The sequence below is a fragment of the Anas acuta genome, chromosome 3 (assembly GCF_963932015.1).
Source record: "Anas acuta chromosome 3, bAnaAcu1.1, whole genome shotgun sequence".
Lineage (NCBI taxonomy): Eukaryota > Metazoa > Chordata > Aves > Anseriformes > Anatidae > Anas > Anas acuta.
This window is the reverse complement of record NC_088981.1, coordinates 77,313,209-77,333,632: the sequence shown is the minus strand read 5'-3', so window position 1 is coordinate 77,333,632 and position 20,424 is coordinate 77,313,209. Positions and strand designations below refer to the sequence as shown.

General features: G+C 34.8%; 1 protein-coding gene and 1 long non-coding RNA gene across 8 annotated transcripts in view; one reads left to right on the top strand and one right to left on the bottom strand.

The window, feature by feature from the left end:
- The window catches only part of LOC137854476 (uncharacterized), a 43,897-nt gene extending 23,563 nt beyond the window's left edge, over window positions 1-20,334 (bottom strand). The window contains exons 1-2 of the long non-coding RNA XR_011095187.1: window positions 17,483-20,334; window positions 2,694-2,817 (exon numbers count right to left, since the gene is read on the bottom strand). This is a non-coding gene — a long non-coding RNA (uncharacterized lncRNA). The remainder of the gene's footprint in view (window positions 1-2,693; window positions 2,818-17,482) is intronic.
- The window catches only part of FUT9 (fucosyltransferase 9), a 146,145-nt gene that overhangs the window by 89,735 nt on the left and 35,986 nt on the right, over window positions 1-20,424 (top strand). Inside the window, exon 3 of one of the 7 annotated variants that reach the window (XM_068677912.1) lies at window positions 3,694-3,750. The exons of the other annotated variants lie outside the window; for them this stretch is intronic. The gene's annotated coding sequence lies outside the window, so the exon portion shown is untranslated. The remainder of the gene's footprint in view (window positions 1-3,693; window positions 3,751-20,424) is intronic. 7 annotated transcript variants of the gene reach the window in all.

Sequence of the window (20,424 nt, the reverse complement as noted above, 5' to 3'; positions counted from 1 at the left end):
ATTGGAATGGGCTGCCCAGGGAAGTGGTGAAGTCACCATCCCTGGAAGTCTTTAAAAGACGTTTAGGTGTAGAGCTTAATGATATGGTTTAGTGGAGGGCTTGTTAGTGTTAGGTCAGAGATTGGACTAGGTGATCTTGGAGGTCTCTTCCAACCTAGATGATTCTATGATTCTGTGATAGTTACAATAATATTACATGTTTATATAGGTAGCATGTACAGACTTTAAACTCTTCAGGTGCACTGTGAGTGCCTTTCATTTCAAATATAATGTCTGTGGCAGTGGAGAAGATAACTGGAAAAAAAGAAAACAAACAAACAAACAAACAAAAAACAGATCTTTGTTGGCAACACCTAGGTATAACACTGGCTACAAGCACAATTACAGAATAAACTCGATGTCCTTGTATTTAAGTTTTTTGTTTGTTTGTTTGTTTTTTGATTTGTAGGCAGATCAAAAAAAAAAGTTAAATTTTCTTGTTTCTAAAGGCAGGAAGGGATTTTATCAATCATACAGGTAACCCAGGAAACAATAGTGTTAATTCCATCAGCAACTCACTTTCCCTTGACCGTACACTGAACCATTATTTATTTGTTACTGTTCTGGGATATCAGTAAGACTGCACCACCTTGTATATGCAAAAAAATAAAAATAAAAATAAATAAACAAAAACAAGCACTTAAGTCTTTGTAACTCTCAGCAGATATTACTTTACTCCTATTTTGAATAAGGTGGAACTGAAGTGTTGCAGAATTATTTTAAAAGTCTGTGATATACTTAGCAGATTTGGGTGTTAAATCTAGTGTTCTACTGAAATAGGTACAGCCCTCATTGATTTCAGTTCAATGCAAATGCAGTCATTTAAATCCTTCTGTAGATCCCAGTTGCCTATATCACACAAGATAAAATGACAATTTTACCTGAATGAAGGTTGCAGGAGTTAGTATACAGACAATTTTCTGATCTTACCATAGATATTCTCACTTATTCCTTCCTTTACTTTTTTACATTTCCTTAATATTTATTGAGGCAGAATCTTAGGATAATTCAGTTTGGAAGGGATCCAAGGACATTTCTAGTCAAATCTTCTGCTCAAATGCTCAAACTCAGGTCAGGCCAGGTTTCACAGGTCTGTGTGCATTCAGATCTTAAAAATGTCCAAGGATGGAGACCAGATCTTATAGTATCCTTCCAGTACTACAAGAAAGATGGGGAGGGATTCTATCAGGGGGTGAAATGATACAGGGGGTAACAGTTTGCAAATAAAACAGGATAGATTTAGCTTAGGCATTAGGAAGAAATTCTTTACTATGAGGATGGTGATGCAGTGGAAGAGGTTGCCCAGAAAAGCTGGAAAAGCCCCATCCCTGGAAGAGTTCAAGGCCTGGCTGGATGGGACTCTGAGCAATCTTATCTAGGGGGAGATGTCCCTGCCCATTGCAAGGGGTTTGGTCTTCAAATGATCTTCAAGTTCCCTTTAAACCCAACCATTCTAGGATTCTATCATTCATTGTTGACTTAGAGCAGCTTTGGGATTTGCTTTTGCTTCTGAGTAGGGGTGCTTTAGAAGAACACAAAATCTGAATCACTTTCATCAAAAGTAGAATCACTGAGTTTGATTGAATCTTTAGATAATACTTTTTTTCTATCTTCCCTGATGTGCTAAATTCCAGTCATAGTTTTTTAGTGCCAGAAATTCTGGACCCAGGCTTGTCATTAGCAGGCAGGTCCAATACATGCTCTGTTTTCCCTCACTAGAGTATCCAGGGAGTTTGATCTCATTCAAAAATAGAAGAAAGTGAACACCTTTCTCCTGGATTTTTTCCCCTACGGATGTTCCTGCCAGAGGCTGTAATTCATATGATAAATTCGGGATTGCCCTTTTAGATACTAGTATCAATATCTTTCCATCAATTCACACACCAAGTAATTCCTTTAGTTTTTCATATCAGGTCAACAAAATCTTTTTTTGTTGTTTTGTTTGTTTGTTTGTTTGTTTGTTTTGTTTGTTTGTTTGTTTGTTTGTGTTTGTTTGTGGTTTGTTTGTTTGTTTGTTTGTTTGTTTGTTTGTTTGTTTTCCAAGTGGATGGCAATATATCTGTGGTCACTAGACACAGAGGTCTTCCACATTTGTCTTCATATGAATGACTAATTATGGTGAATGAATTCAGAAAGTCAGACACTAATTACAGGGAACATAGTTCAGTTCATTCCACAACCCTACACTCTGAACTTAGACTGAATGAAGGTTTTGCATCTTTCCTGCCTCATACACAACTTAGCATCATAGGTATACAAGATTCTTATGTATTCCTTGCCTTGTGTGATGAGGTTATCACTGAAAAATAAACCAAGTGATTTAAGCTGAGGCCACCCACTACAGCAGCCAGCACCACTAATTTATTCATCAACTCCAGTTTAACATTAATACACTACCAAGTTTGTAATTAAAAAAAATAGTCATGTTCTCTCTGTCATCTGCCTACAATAACTAACATCTTTTCTCCCATTGTTTTTCTAAGATGTTAGTCAGCCTACTTTGCTATTCTACCAGCTTCTTCTGTAATGAGTTTCACAGGACTACCATTCCCCGCTATTATTCCAGTATCATTTCTCTGTGTGGCTATAAAGCATGACAATTTCTACTGCTCTCTCTTATCCTTAGTCACTACTTAGCTATAGATTTGTTTTACCTTTTTGATCTTTCTCATAAATCAATTCCTCCAGGACTCTTTATCGCTTTTCTTCCATTTCCTGATCTTGCTCTGTTTTCATCAATATCCTCTGAAGCCTTGATGTCCAGGATTGTGTCCTCCCCTGAGTGGTACAGAGAGATATTGCCTCGTTTTATTTCTTTCTTATGATGCATCTTCAAAACACCTCTTTGTTACACATTATTTTATTTGAGTTTATTTATGAATATCTTAACATGAAAAGGTGTTTTAACTACAAAAGCAGCTAAATAAATCCTGAACTGGAGCATATTTTCTTAGTTTTCTGATAACCCTGAAAATTCCAGTAGCTTGTATTGTCTTCACCATGGATTATAGACTTGTTCTTTCCTTTTCAATGTAAACAGTGTTTGCTTCTTGCCTGGTCAAACATGTTAATAGCAACTGAGAAGAATGCTTCAAGAGCAAGCATAGTTATGCTGATGAAAAACTGAGATAGCAGTGTTGACTTTTCATGACCATTTAACCTGAGTCTTGCACAAGCTCTATTTCAGATTCTAGACACACTGACAAAATATCTAATATGAGCTCACAAAACTAAATCTCAAATAAACTGAAAAAGAAATCTGTTTTTTGTTTGTTTGTTTGTTTGTTTGTTTGTTTTTCCATTCAGGTTTGAGCAATAGCTGATATTTTTAATTTTTTTTTTTTTTTTTTCTTGGCATGTCATAGGATTCTAATTAAAATTTGGCTTCAGTCAAAGTAGAAACGCATAAAGACTCCAAATGAAAAATATTCCAAGTGACTATCATCTTTAAATGTTCAACTTCTGCCAGACTTTCCAGTCTACAATAGGTCTTATCCATGATCATAGAGGATGGCTATGTCAAAGCTCTGAGTAGAAATTAGAACAGTTGGGTCTCTATTTTGTTCCAAACACCATTCATCCTAACCTGAATCCGCTGGCCAGAACAATGTTTTTCTAAAAGTCTATTTGCATCTCATTCATTTTTATTTCTAGAGAACATCTTATTGGAAAACCTGAAGCTGATCCTGCTGCATCTTTGAAGAGATTACAGTAAGAACACTTTACTAGTTCATAAATGAGGACCGGACAACCTCAGATGGTCAAGTGAATGAAGTAAAGCTGAAAGTCGTACAGTGTATCACAAAAGGAGGCAAAAATAATGCTAAATTGTTGTCAGTTCTTCTACCAAACCTAATGAAATTACAGTAATTTCTTCCAAATTTGAAGTGTTATCCAAGTATTCCATCCTCTCCTGTTTTAGAGCTGTTTGCTGCTATCCATTTAACACATAACAACAGTACTTTCTCATGAGCTCCAAACCTCACTGTTGGCCTCACTTTGCTCAGGTAGTGTTTAGTTTCTCCTAAAGCTACCAGGGATGTGTGCTATTGATCAAGAGTGTTCATCAATGACATATTTATTATCTAGCTTAAAAGTGTTTGAAATCACAGCTTGACAATTTGGAGAGTGACTTTTCACTCGGACACATGATGACAGGACAAGTGGGAATGGTTTTAAACTAAAAGAGGGGAGATTTAGATTAGATACTGGGAGGAAATTCTTCACTCAGAGAGTGGTGAGGCACTGGAAATTGTTGCTTAGAGAAGTTGTGGATACCCCATCCCTGAAAGCATTCAAGGCCAGGTTGGATGGGGCTCTGGGCAACCTGATCTAGTGGGTGACATCCCTGCTCATGGTAAGAGCATTGCAACTAGATAATCTTTAAGGCCCCTTCCAACCCAAGCCATTCTATGATTCTATGAGTCACTGCCTTTTTCTATGCATAGAATTATTACTTTTTAGTGAAAATAAAAATATATATATATATCAAATATAATTTATCTTTATTAACATTTATTTCCTTCTGCTTGGTACTTTTTTATTTTATTTTATTTTATTATTTTATTTTATTTTATTTTATTTTATTTTATTTTATTTTATTTTATTTTATTTTATTTTATTTTATTTTATTTATTTTATTTTATTTTATTTTATTTTATTTTATTTTATTATTTTATTTTATTGTGTTTCTGTGATGTTTTATGTTTTATAGCACATCACATGAATAATGGTCATATGCCTTGCACCTGATTGTTTCTTTGCTCAGATTTGCTGGAACATTTGCTGGAAAGTTTCCAGTGTTACAAAGGCAACAAATAATCTTCATAAAATAGAACAGATGGCAGGCACCTTTGTATTTATTACAGCATTGTTGCTTTAGAAATCTACAGGTGCTAAGAAAAAGATGGAGCTTCATTCTCTGAGTCTTGTATCTGTTGCTTGTTTCATACTTTGTTAAAAACTATGGTAAATATGTCATATTTTTATGACCCAGTATCTTGGGTTTATTTGTACAATTGCCTGTATACTTCTATTTTACCACTTAGTTTAATAAGAATATTGCAGCTTCAAAAGTAATCTTAGAATGGCAGCAGACAAAAAATCCTATCCTGGTATATGTTCACAAGTAATGAACTCATATTCAGTTAACATCCATCAAGTTGCTGAGAGTAGTCATGAGAATTGAATAAGATTTTCTTATCAGAGAATGGTTCTTACATTTCTAATGGTTCTTATTGGTTCGTGCAAAACAGGATAGACCCAATAGAATCATAGAATTGTTTAGGTTGGAAAAAAAACCTCTAAAATCATCTAGTCCAACCTTTAGCTTAGCACTGCCAAGTCCACCATTAAACCATGTCTAAATCTACACATTTTTTTGAAGACCTCCAAGGATGGTGACTCAACTAGGCAGTCTGTTCCAATATTTCACAACCCTTTCAGTGAAGAATTGTTTCCTAATATCCAACCTTCCCCTCCCCCCCCTCCCCCCCAGCACAACTCAAGGTCATTTCTTCTTGTCTTATCACTTAGTGCTTGGGAGAATAGACCACCTCGCTACAGCCTTCTTTAAGGTGATTGTAGAAAGTGATAAGGTCTCCCCTGAACCTCCTCTTCACCAGGTTAAACAACCCCAGCTTCCTCAACTGCTCCTCATAAAATTTGTTTTCTAGACCCTTCATCAGATTCATTGCCATTCTTTGGACATGTTCCAGCACCTCAAAGTCTTTCTTGTAGTGAGGGGCCCAAAACTGAACACAGTATTTGAGGTGCAGCCTCACCAGAGCCAAGTACAGGGGGACAATCTGTTCCCTAGTCATTCTGGCCACACAATTCCTGATACAAACCAGGATGCTGTTGGCCTTCTTGGCCACCTGAGCACACTGCTGGTTCATGTTCAGTCAGCTATTGACCAATACTCCCAGGTCCCTTTCCACCAGGCAACTCTCCAGCAACTCTTACCTCAGCCTGTAGCATTGCACGAGGCTGTTGTGCCCAAAGCACAGGATTCAACACCTAGCCTTACTGAACTTCAATAGAACAACTGAAAGAGAAATGGGAGATTATACAGTTCTTAGGATCTAGCTTCCACAGATATATATATATATATATATATATATATATATATATATATGTTTACTTCAGAATGCTGTAATTTGCACCAAATTGGCTCTCATTTACCAAAAAATAGCATATCTGAGTAACAGTATATAAGATTCCCTCCAAATTTGTTATCACCTTGTCTTTAAACCATGAAGTTCAAACACTACTCTACTGTAGACTAAATTGTAAATTCAATCAAGTCATTTCTTTAACTTGTAAAAAGAATATATATATATAGCCAGAGATAAATACATCTGGGCTGAAGATAAATAACTACATACTGTGGTGAAGAACAGAGGAGTTGCCTTAAAGCCACAAGAAGATATAAAGTAACATCATGACATCATGCTAAGACATTTTGAGACTGAAGTAGGAAAAGTTAATCAGTGTGTTGCACAACGAAATGACCATCTTTGGAAGTTCTGCAACATTCATATTTAGTACAGAGTATTGTTTTCTTATTTGAACCATACTTCCTACAAATGTTCACTCACATAAATCAGTTCTTGACCTGCAAAAAATATACTGAAGAATATTATTTGGGTTGCAAAGCCAAAAAATTGTGAGTTAGGAAATGCCTGAATCAATGCTGTTTGTGAGTCTTCAGTCTACCCTTATGTGAATGTGCATGTTGTCTTTAATTACATGATCACATACTATTTTTCTCAAAGGACCTCTGACTCACTGAACACAACATTTGGAAAGTTCTCAGTGGATAAAGAAAATAAAGAAACAGTCATCCAAAAAGCACTATTATCCTGAAAGAAAGTTAAAGACTTTTCAGACAATAGTACAAAATTGATACAACAGAAATTGATTTTGTCTTGACAGAAGTGAAGTGGGTGAATATTCATGAGTGGCCTTAAGGTATATAAATAAAAATAAGAATTTGACATATGGAATTTACTTTGATTGGAATTATCCTGTTTTCCTAATCATTTCTTTAGAATATTTCAGTATTTAAATTCCAGCAAGTTTTAAATAGATCAGGCTCTGTGATTTCTAATAATGTCTATAATAGTTACTCAAATATATTTCTCTGTGCCACCACAAATTTTCCTCCATATTGTGTTTGATAATAAAGATGATCATGCACAGTTTGAAACATATAATAGTAAGACAGCCCAGTTACATACACAAATTATAAAGTAAGTAATTGTCTGTAGTTGTATTTAATTGCTAAGCAAGAGAAACAAAAGCAGCTGGAGAAACAAAAATGCTGCTAATCTTAATGCTAGGCAATAATAGGAGAAATATACTCTGGATGAACAGGTATTACCGAAACATGGAGCACTGCTAGAAGATCATTAGACATAGGAAACTTATTCCAATTCTACCTCATAATGTAGTATTTTTCTCTGATTATGATTTATTGTCTTATTTTATGAAGATTATTCACCATCTGGAATAGTGCATAGATCACCAAAAATAGGAGGCAGAAGGCAGGATCTGAAAAAAATGCTATCCACCCAAATACTTAGCTCATTTATTCTAGAAGATATCTTGGATAGCACAAAAGCAATCAGTGCCACCTCCCATGACTTTTGACAATGTCTTCTGAAGACCAAAAATAAAATAAAATAAAATAAAATAAAATAAAATAAAATAAAATAAAATAAAATAAAATAAAATAAAATAAAATAAAATAAATAAAATAAAATAAAATAAAGAGAGAGAGAAGCAATGGCTTAAAAGTCCTCTTCTAAACTCTTAAGGCCATGTCACTTATGATAGTTTATTATAGGTTTAAAGGTTGGACTAGATGACCTTAGAGGTCTTTTCCAACCTGAATGATTCTATAGGGAGAGCTAGTACATGATATATTCAGACACAAGATCCTTTTCTTGCTATGTGGTAAAGTTTCAGTCATCTGATCGGCATTTATCTGTATTAAGTGTTTGATTTATGGTAATTTTGAAACCAAGTCTGGTTAGCTATTTCCAAGGATAAAAATGGAAGAAAGATAGTTTCATTATTTTTGGGGGGGTTTGTTTCTGTTTTGGGGTTTGCGGGATGTTTTTGTTTGTTTGTTGGTTGGTTCTTCAAAGTAATTCTTGGAATCGTTTAAGTAGCTCCAAATAACATGGAAGGAAAAAGGCTGAGATTTGATGTTTAGTATCACTGCTGTTGTTATTAACAGGGAAAAGGAAAAGAGAAAGGGCAAGGGCAAGGGCAAGGGCAAGGGCAAGGGCAAGGGCAAGGGCAAGGGCAAGGGCAAGGGAAAAAAGATGTGAGAATGCTCAAACTCAGCCAAGTGAAAAAAAAAATAGCTTCTCAGAATTTTTAGTTCATAAATGGTTAATAGTGTAGCTACTAACTTTTCTTGAAAATATATTTAAACTGAGAATGTTACATGTCAGACGTATTTAGACTGAGAGGGACTTTCCCTACAATTTCCTCTCCCATATTCTACAAGTCACTCTGGTCTCTAGCACTGGGAACCAAAAGCGCTAAGACTGTCTCTTTTGTGCATTACATTCTTCAAGCTAATAATCAAGTTGAAGGCTGATTTGAATAAAAAAGAGGCAAGATTAACCTACCTGATATTATTATAGCCATTACATAAACTGGGGATTTATTGGACATTTCTAAGTTATTAGATTCTATGCAAGCCAATAAAGTTCACTTTCATCTGTAACTAATCAGCAGTTTAACTTCCATCATAGACAGACCTGCTCGAACTGATTCATGAGTTCCTGACATAAAGTTTGACTACTGCATCTACAAAGTTACTGTACCTGCTATTGCTACAAAGCAAAGCTCCCAAATCAGAAAGTAAGTTTTCAAGATAATGACTTTTCTGCCTAGCAAACCAGTATGGTATGAACACACAAAGCAGGTCTAAGTGAAAGGAAGAAAGAGTGAGAAAGTCATATGATAAGGTTCCTCTGAATGATTTAAAAACTAGGGCATGTAATTCTCATTGGGTTTTCTGAACTTTGGACTCTGTTAGAAAGAAACAAGGAAGCAGAAATGCTCCATTACTTCTGTCTAGTTACTATTTATTGCAGGTTTTGAAAAATATCTATATTAGCTTCTAAGTTGAAATAGCTGTGCAATCTTTCCATTGTGCAGTTTGTAGGCACTTAATTTTGTGGAAAACAATTTCATTTCTGTCTTTCTAGTTTCATTCTGAGATTTCTTGTGCACATCTTAATTAAGTCTCAAGTTTTCTGTATTGTTTCCTAACTTCTTTTGGTTTTATTTTGCCTGTAAAGCTTTTGACCTCTTTTGCTCATTCTGTTTTCTTGTCAAATCCAGTTACAAAAAGTAGTTAACTTTGGTTTTCTTTTTTAAAAAAATCTCTAAATAAGCATGAGATTGAACTCAAATTTAATTATTGGAGGTAGGATAAAAACCAGGGTACTTAACAAAACCAGCTACAGAAATAGATTGTTGAAGCAGAAGCGACGTTAGACCTAGACATGTCATGTTATTATTGTTTGAAATCTGAAGCAGCTGAGCTTTGATCCTGCAAAGGTATACTCAGAGACCTGGCTTAACTCACTAAATCAATGAAGCTGTTTGCAATGCAAAATGACAAGCAGGTACTCACTTTCAGTATTGTAGCCTAAATGTTCATATGAAAAGCCACAGAGTCACTAATGAACAATTTTTTGAGAAGCCATGGAAATCATATTAATTTGAACTCCATGTAGTTCTCCACTTGTGTTTGAAAAAAAAAAAAAAAAAAAAAAAAAAAAAGATATGAAAGATATGTAAGAGACCATAGAGACCAAGAGTCTCTTTTGTTGTAAAGAAATTTGGAGAAAATAAGACAATGGTTGTCGCAGCACTGACTCTCATCATGCTTAATCTCTGTAGTTACCTGCTTCCCTGCTTCCATCTGATCAGTTCTCAGTAGCTTAAAGGTAGCAGACAGGGAGGGGTTAGTAGACAAACTATGAACACAGTTTGGGCAATGAATGGTATAGACAGCAGTTCTGTGGAGAAAAACTTGGGGGTGTAGGTGGATGAAAGACTGAGCAAGAGTCTATAGTGTGCAGCTGCAGCCCATAAAGCCATCTGTATTCGGGGCTGCATCAAAAGAAGCATGGCAAGCAGGTTGAGGGAAGTGGTTTTCCTTCTCTACTCTCATGAGAGTGCAACACTCTAGGTGTTGCACTCAGCTATAGGACCCCCTGCACAAGAAGGACATGGACCTGTTGGAGTGAGTCCAGAGGAGGGCCACAAAGATGATGAAAGAGCTAGAGCTCCTCTCCTATGAAGACATGCTGAGAGAATTAGGAGAAGAGAAGGCTCTGGAGAGACCTTATAGCAACCTTCCAGTACCTAAAGAGGGCCTACAAGAAAGATGGAGAGGGACTCTTTATCAGGGTGTTGAGTGATAAGATAAGGGGTAGCGGTTTTCTAATAGAAGAAATCTAAAATCTTCTTTCTAAATAGAAGATTTAGATTATTCATTAAGAAGAAATTCTTTACTATGAGGGTTGTGAAGCAATGGCACAGGTTGTCCACAGATGCTGCAGATACCCCATCCCCGGAAAAGTTCAAGGCCAGGTTGGATAGGATTTTGGACAACCTAATCTAGTAGAAACTGTCCCTGCCCATAGCATAGAAATTTACAGTTCTATAGGAAAATATACACTGGTGCTAGTGAGACTAGTCTGTTTTTTGTTTCACTTTTTTTTTTTTTTTTAAACATTGCTTTCTTAACTTCTGTCAAAAACATAAAGTGATAAATAATCTTTTTATGAGGGGGTATGAAGTGATAATCTAATTTATGAAGGGGTAGTGAGACTTGAACAGTATGAAAACAAAGAAATCCAAACCAACATTTCATGAAACTATTTGTAATTTCAAAAGTCATTATTTTTTTAAAAACAATAGTTTTGTTTGTTTGTTTTTAATTCAGTGTTAAGTGTTTCTGTATTTATTCATTCTTCTTCACTACTCCTCTTTCTCTTTCTCATCCTTCAGTACCAGACTATAACAAAATACCAATGGATATTTTTCTCCAGAAAGTTAAGGAACACTTTGATATTTTTTTATTATGGATAAGCTCCTTTCCTTGCCCATTCCATTCATGTATTTGACACAGGAAGCTTCTATAAGGCCTACTCTAAAACTTCTAGTAGTGCAGTGGTGTTAGGTAACACAAAGGTTCTTTGACAGTTTTTATAGAGGTGGAATACATTAAATCCTGTGCAGATACACAGACAAATATCCTTTTTGTAATGTAGCTATGTTTTCTGGGTAAGTGTCAAAGACTACACCAGCTTTATCATGCTTTTGGTGGCACAAATCACTTCTAAGTGAATGACATATTAACAAAAGGACAGATATCTGTTGTTTGGCACTGCACCTTTACAATATTAAGGGCCTTTCACTTCAGAAAAAAGTTTCATACAAGTGGATTTAAGCATTTTATAAATCTCTGCAAGAAAGGTCTTCTGCATCTAAAATCTATACTACATCAATTAATCTTCTTAGGTAGATGAGAGAGAAATGTGGCAAAAGTCACTTATCTTGTGGATAAAACAATTTATTATTTTTAAAGAATAATAAGAGGAAACACTGAGCAGGCAATAGCTGTGAGGTATATAGCTCACCCTTGTACATACAGATGAAAATTCTGGGGTCAACACAGGTGAGGCTTATGGTATGTAGCACTGTAGAAGTGTAGCAGAAACACATTGCTGCTATATATACCAGAGACAACAGTTCTCAAACTCTAAAATAATTCTTTCCATAAAGCTCAGCCTGTCTTCACTGTTTGCGTAGAATATGTTTTCCCTCTAAGGTCCTGTGGCCTTGGGTAGTTTCTATTCTGCTAGTAAATAATCTGATCACGCAATCCCTATTCAAACAAATCTGGTTTTGATTTTTATTAAGCCTGTTCTGCTATCTGTCATATTTACCTAAACATAACTGCAGTGTCTTCAAAGGATTGAAGATACAGACATGAATGCTGGGCCAATACTCGTCTAAACCTTGAATTGGGAAATGATCATGAATTCTTTATTCAAGCAGAATTTCCAGAAAGAAACTACATTTTTTTCACAGAATCTCTGGAGGTCATCTGGTCCGATCCACCTTCTCAACCAGGGAATCATAATCATTCATTGCCTTCTTTCCAGAAGTTGCAATATATCAAAGGACATATCTAAGTAAAATTGTCATAATTAGCTGAATGATACACATTGATTACCATTTTTAAAAATGTTGAAAAATAAAAGGGGTATGATCTTACATAATATTATATTAAAAAATTATTTGTCATTTTAGGAACTTTATTAATTTATCCATTGGATACTCAACACAGATAATTTTTAATATATCATGTATATTTTACAATATATAATTAATATATATATATAGAAACATTCTATATACATGTATATAGAATTCTATATACATTCTATATATGTATAGAAACATTCTATATACAACTATATATTTAAAATATATATTAGTAGTATATTGGGCATTATATTTAATCCAATATACAGAAAGCTACAATAAGGTTGTCCACATTCAGTTATTTAAGTTGATGCTTATTTCATACAGTGGACCAGATGATCTTGAAGGTCTTTTCCAACCTTAACGATTCCATGATTCTATGAGGAAGGTGCCAACAATTTTAGTATCAATAAGCAGGTGCAAAGAAAGGTATGTAATGTGACAGCTTTGCCTTTGTCAAACCAAAAATCTGGCACTTGACTCCAAATTGTACCTCTAGACCAATATTCTCTAAATATATACAGAAAGATGATTATGGTCTTAATTTTTTTCCTGTGCTTAACTCTACACATGTGAGTAACAGCTCAGTAGAACTGCCAGCATGCAATTTAATAAATGTTTGTTGTGGTTCCTTTAGAAACTTAGCACATTAAGGAATGGTCAAAGCTTTTCAGTATTTTGAATTGTAAAGAAATACAAAGTGATTCTAGTTATTCATTTATACAAAATGCTTTAAAATCTATTTTAACATAAACAAATGAAAAACATATGAAACATAAAATAAACATGTAAAAACATATGAAAACATAAGAAAAATACAGAGAAATAACAAAAGCAAAAATAGCAAAAAGAATTGAAAATGGAAAAAAAAAAATAGATATGACGAATGCCATTTCAGATAGAAGGGTAAATTAAATTATTTGATTTTTTAAAAGTAACAGAGAAAGACTTGTGGTGGAAGTAGATCTCAGCTGTTCTGATGAACAATGTGCATTGGCTGTCAATCCTTTTCTTAAGAATGCTAGGTTGAGGTAGCAGGGGTTTTTTATATATATATATATAAATAATTGTAATAACAATACTAACAGGTCACGTTAGTCATATATTTAAAAAAAAAAAAGTTTATTTTGTGTGCTAGCTGAATTTATAGGAATCAAAAGGTGAAAAATGTTACTGAAAGTGAATCACTTTCAGTTCTTATTAAAGACCACTATGCAGTATAGTGTAATCTTTGTAATAGAACATTTGTAAGTCTTGAGCAGTTTTTCAATAATATTTAAATTGACACTGGAATTTACAGAGATGCTCATTAGGATTTTTTGTCCCTGTGCAAACAAAGAAATGATCAACAACTATCAAGTTAAGGTAGAAGGGCTTTCAGCTCTCAAGAGACTAGTCCTGTTTTTTATATCATGCAGCCTGATTCCCATCTAAAGGATTTACATAGTATCAAGATTTAAAAAAAAAAAAAAAAAAAAAAAAAAGTTTTCTTGCATGAAGTTGGAAAAAGTTTAATTTTGCACAGGTTTTCCCAGCAGACCAGAAGCAGCCAGGGAGCTTGTCATTTGGAGATGAAGTAGACATGCCAGTTAGTTTGGGTCCAAAGCCCTCCAAATAATTTTCACGTGCTTGTTGCTAAGTTCATAATTAGTTTTGCTGAGTTTAGTGTGATTACACACAAATTTCAAATGAAAGACAAAAAATAAATCCAACAACAAACATTTCCTACTCTAAATCCAAGGTAGCATCACAGAAAGGTTCTTCTCACAGAACCTCACAGAAGGTTCTTCTACTCTCAAGTTGAACATTTTAAGGCAATATAACTAGGCTGTCTCTGTGCATCCTCTATGCAGGGAGAATCTACTTATCTTTACAATTATCTCCAGGTCAAACAATATATTTTCTGAGTACCTAAAATAAAGCACATTTGCAGAAAACCTCCAGCACACTCTTTCTCAGTTGAATGTCATAAACACAAAGCTCTGAGCTAATAAGATTTGAAAGATAAAAGCCTTTCGGGGTTTGGTATCATGCTTACTCCTTTTGTCTTTTGTTTTCTTGGCTGACAGGCTGAACCAGGGAAAAAAGAAAAGTTACACACACACACATTATCTTTCCATAATGACTTACTGCTTGTTGGCTTGGACACTTTTCTGAGACCACTCACTCCAATTGAGTGCTGCACTCAAGCAGCTATGTGCCCTTCCCATCATAGGAAGCAAAGACCAGTCAACATCCAGCTTGGTAGCCACATTCAGGAACTGGGCTTCATGTTCTCAGTTTAAGAGAGATGACTAACTACCAAGTGCCTGCTTCTAACAGAAGAAGAGTTGTAGATTCACCCTCCTCTGGACTCATTTAAGCACCAAATTGTTTCACTTGCTGATAGCTGCAAAATGTTCTTCATGCATTCAAGGGAACATGGACAAGGAACAAGGGACACCTGACTTCATATTGCAACTTCACTTTTCAATGCAAATGTTATACTTGGTTCTCAGTGTGTAGGATTTAGGCATTGCAGCATTAAATTGCAGTTGCCTGAGCCCTTTTCTAGTTCTTAAAAAGATAACACTGAGCACTGCATTCTTCTCTCCTCAATTTTTTTCTTACACTAGAAAAAAAAAAAAAGTATATATGTATATATATATAATAATGATAAAAATACCCCTGAGAGTTACATTACAATCAACATACTACAGAAAGAAAAAACATCATGCTACTGAGAAAAGTCAGAATGAAGTAGCCATTTTACTGCCTGCATAAATCCATAGAAGATATATATGAGTTCTGAGAAGATGAAATTGAAGTTAACTCCTGTGCAGGATTTATTTCAAAAAGTGTTTAAGATGATTTCACCTCAGAGATTAATGCTTAAAATGAAGAGAATAGAAAAGTTGCAGGATGGAAAGCTGATTTGTGAAACATAATTTGGGATGGAAACTTTCAGTTTGAGAAGAGACTGTAGTGTGCTAGGGTAATTGTAGGGCTATTTTGCATTTAGATAACACCTGTGACTTGGTGGAGAAAACTGATGAAAAAAATGGGTAAGGAAATTATTTAACTCAGAAGCAATGCAATTATTGAGAAATAATTCATACACACAGCATCCCTGGGATTGGTAATATAGGCTCTTTAACTACCTGTTGAGCATAAATGCATTTTATAAAGCACCCTTCTCACCTGTGCTCAAATAGGACATACCCTACAGAGAAAATCCCTTCATTCAAAGGAACAAGGTTAGAACACTTTCACTGTCGTGCCCACACAGCAGAAGAAAAGAGAAAAGATAATGCTGACCTTTGTGGCAGCCAGGACAGTGTCCTCACAAGTTCTAACATCTCAGAGGCTATGTGCAAAGTTAGCTGTCTACTCACAAAGTACTAAGCTAATAAGTAATATGATTAGATTTAAAGAATTTCGATTATTTAGGGGATTCAGTAAGAATAATCAAAATTCTTTAAATTCTAAAAATAGGGGATTCAGTAAGCACTGAGCAAATAGAAATCATCATAGGCAAATGTAGACCATGTTGGGAAATACTTGGTAAATAGAACAATTGTGTTATACACTGGAAAGGAAAGGGAATAAACTGAGGAGAAGCAGTGATTGGTTTAGTGTGTAGGCACAGGAATGTTTCTCTTATACGGATGACTTGCTCCTTCCCACCTTCAGACTGGGTCGCCATGAGGAAATACGTGTAGTGTGCTCAGACAACCCACCTGGTAGGAAAGAGTGACCCTTTAACTCACTAAAGAAAGTTTTCAGTTCCTCCTTCTACTTTGTTGCCATGATAAAGCCATCTCTGGCCACTTATTCCTCCAAAGTGTGTTTTCCTGCCACTGCTGCTAAAACCCACAACTGATTTTTGTTAGTTGCTCTCCTGTTTTTTTAACTAGTCTTCTCACTGCACTCTTCTGCCTACAAAAAATGCATCTGCCAAAATAGTCCTGTCTGTTATTATAGTATGCTTTCCTCTGTTCTGAAGCTCTACTTTCTTGTCCTATTTCCTACCACATCAGGGTCAGCCATTGTGTTTTTGACTTTGCACATCACACCACCTTGGACCATGTCCATCTTTATTCGTTCTTTTGCTATGGAGGCAAACACCTTGGAAGTTTCTCTGAGGTAGCCTCTTAATCCTACAATAGATTCCTAAAGTTGATCCATAAATTGATCCTATTCTCTTCCCATTAAGACCTACGGAAAGAAGTTTGGAAAGAAGTACCTTGTCATAAATTCAAGAGCAAAACAGATGTCTGATATAAATCTATTTTAAGCTTTCTAAAACAATTTGGACATGCATACTTAAACACATGATCTTATTTCTGCTTTGTCTTTCTTCTTATCTTTTGCTGCATTCATTTATTTTATCTTGATTCAGACAAAATGTTCCTTGTGGCAAATTTTCCACATGTATGTGAATCTTCATGGTGCAAATACAGTCAAAACTTCTGTTCAGATGGGTTATTGCAAGAACCTACCAATATATATGTTAATTTCCATATTGTTATAGAAACTGTAACTGAGTTGGTCATCCAAGCACACATGCTTCTGTAAAAGAAAGGGTCCTGTGCCCATGTGTTTCTTACAAAATGCTAAAGAAGTTTGAGCCACCTAAACTCAGTTATAGAGCAGGCTCTGTGCATCATCTACATGTATTACATAAGTCATCACTTTTAACACATAAATGTGAAGCAAATTCCACTGAACTAGAGGAATTCATAATAAAATATTTTGGATACAACAAAATATTTATGATTTCCATATAATGTAAATTTTCAGTGCATGGTATTTACAAAGATTTAAAAAAAAAATGTGACAATTTTTCTGGTGATATGCAATAACATAGCTTATTATAAAGTTGTACTCATCAGGAAATGACAAATTCCATTTGCAGTCTTAACTTTACTCTTTTCTACATATGTTTTACAGTACAGATGCAAATTACATTTATTTCATTATTTCTCGAGTAATGCAATGTCCTCTAACATTATGTATTTTATCTACATATTAGCTAATATTTTCAGAAGAAAAATTAAATTTTCTCAATTTGAAAATGAAAATTTTCAATGAAAAAAATCTTAAAAACCCAGTCTGAGAATCCAGTTTCATGGATGCAGCTGAAGAAACTTACCCCCAATTATTCCATTTATTATCCCTTAGAGCATCAAACTTGCTAGCCCAGTCCACATACTCACTTTTGCAGGTAGAAAGTCAAAAACACCTGAGCAAACACACATGTTAAGCAGCTTGACCTTGACTGTGTACTGCATACATTATATTAGTGATACCTTTATAAAGTGTTGTTTAAGCAGAGTTAATGATTCCTAGCTGAGATCAGATTAAGAGCTTGTGAGAATGTGGGTGACTGAGAGCTGATGTGATATGAGGTGGAGCAAAGGCACATGCTCACTTTGGATTTCCCTGAGGGGGTAAATAGAGACATTGAGTGTGGGGAAAAAAAAAAAAAAAAAAAAAAAAAGTCTGTTGGAGGAACGGAGGTGGAAAGAAATGCCCTTGGTAAGCACAGATAGGTGGCAGGTTTTGTGCTGTTATCTATTTTCAATATTTTCTGTAAGACACTGCCCAGGGTATCCAGAAAAGTCCCTAACTGGGACATTTCACTGTAGCAGCAAGTAGATGTTAATTCCTTTTTAACTTAGTATGTTTTTCTGTTACAATTTTGGCCTTATAAGCACATATTTAATAAATGTTCTTAATTTTAAGGTAAGGGTATGCAGTGTCACCATTACCTGCCACCAGCTGTGCTCCAAAACCCCCTGTGTATTTGTGGCAGGTCTCACTGCATCTTCAGCAGTCCAAACAGTTTTAATGCAAGAAACATCACTCACTTGAAATCCTTGCTTTGCACAGCCAAGAGCTGGGAGGCTTTGTCCTCAGTGTTGCTGGTGAATTTGGCATAATCCAGAGAAAACCAGAGGCTAATCAAGAGCAATACTGAGGCATTTACTGATACAGTCAATGACAGTAAAATCTTTTAGTGTGGGTGAGGCATATAAAAATCACCTTTTTTTTTTTTTTTCACATTGTGACCTGATAGACATAAACAACTGAAATATCTAAAGGGTTAAAAATGGCTAGGGAATGAAAGAAAGGCTATGAGTCTATAAAATCTTACATTTCTCATTTTTGATTGTTTCCCTAGAGTCCAGGGCAGAAAGCTATGGCAAACATATAGTAAAGCTGGGTAGACAGAATGCAGAAAAGGGCTAAACATGTTGTGCCTATTTGATATTCTAACTGCATTGCCTCCTTCTGCTGCTTCTAATCACATCTGACACTCATTTAGTTAGATTATTCTGATAGATTGCAAATGTGTATCCAGGGTTGTAAATGTAATTGACATGTGTTAAAAATATAATCATACTGGTCTGAAGTATATGTGTTTTGTCCTCCTAAGGACAATTCTAATTTTTTGACCTGTAAGTCAAAAATAATGTTTTTGGTTTTCATTCCAAGCATTTGGAATTTTATTTACTACATTGGTTCAGATTTGGTGTTTTCACTTCTCGTGGCCGGTGGCTGTGATGTAGCTGTGTAGCTGTCATTTAATAGTATTAAATTGATAGTATTAAATTGTACTTTTTTTCCTCTCTGTATTTTTTTTTGTGAATTTAAGAATGCTCACAAAAAAAAAAAAAAAAAAAAAAACAACAGTTTTTTTGAGCTTGATAGAAGAGATTATGGTTCTGTTCCTAAAATCATTGTTTTTCTTTATCACTGTAATATTCATGTATAGTTTTGTATGTTACCATGTCACTTTACCTGACAAATATTTAATCATCACTTTAACCAAGTAAGTAAGCTGTAATTTCCATACTTTCTTAAGTATTTTATTCTGATATTTTCTTTGCAACAACATTTTCATTAAGTATATTTGAACCTGTGTTACTGAGGATTTATTCTATTTCCTGGATGGTTATGTATTTATTTCATATTTGCAATGGTCTATTTGATCCTGATTCTGAAAGATGGAGAAGATTTTATATCCACCACCCTGCATTCTTCTTATATCAGCTCAGCTTAGTCTATAGACAGGGTGTAGAACATTTCTGATTTCATCACATTTCATACTTCTAATGACAATACTTTTTTGCAAAGTCCACAGAGCAGATTAAACATAGACAGAAAGTGTCCTAATCCCTTGGTTTTATTTATTGTTACTTTTTTTTGTTTGTTTGTTTTGTTTTTACGATCACATTAGATTTTTCTCTGTGTTAAAGAAATTTCATTTATTTGTTTATTTTTGAATAGCGGCATTAGACTTTTCTGCATACTAAAGCAAGAGCATGCAAATTTTTACTGGACAAAAAGACCTTGGCCCTAGAATGAATTGATCTTGTTCATTGAAAGTAAAGAGAGCAGTATTTAACTAAGAGTTTTTGCTGCTCTGATTTCACTGCCTTTTGTATATCCTATCAAGTCATAACAATGTTCTGTAAGGTGATTGACCAAGACCAACAAAATTATCAGAAAACTTGGTACTGTCCTTTAAAATAATTATTTGGGGAGTTTGCTTTTATTTTGAATCAGTAGATCAGGCTTTTCTTGCTGTTATGAATCAGAATAAGGCTTTGTAGAGAATTTAGCTCAATGGGAATTATGCTCAAATCCCATTCATTTCTATGTGAGAAAAACTCAGGGATATTTTGTGTGATTTTTTTTTCTGGCTGCATAATGTACGATTCTATGTCTGAGCAGCAGTTGTACAAGAAACAAATTGTTTCAGAGGTACACCTGCTCTTATTTTTTATGTTGTGGAACTTGTGAGTCTTGCATTTGCTCATCAAGACCAAGAAATACAAGCTTCCCCAATCAGGTAGGGGTCTTAATGCTTGTTTATAGCAAGGCAGGCTCTACAGTTATTCAGAAACAAAGCTTCTGACCCCAAAGGTAATAGAGATAAGTAAAATATCAGGAGAGATTCAAGTCAAAAATGAGAAGTGTTTATACACATACATCGTGTTTATACACATACATCATGTTTATACACATACATCGTGTTTATATGGGTTAGGCTATTTTAAATTATCTGCGTTTATATTGTCACAGTGT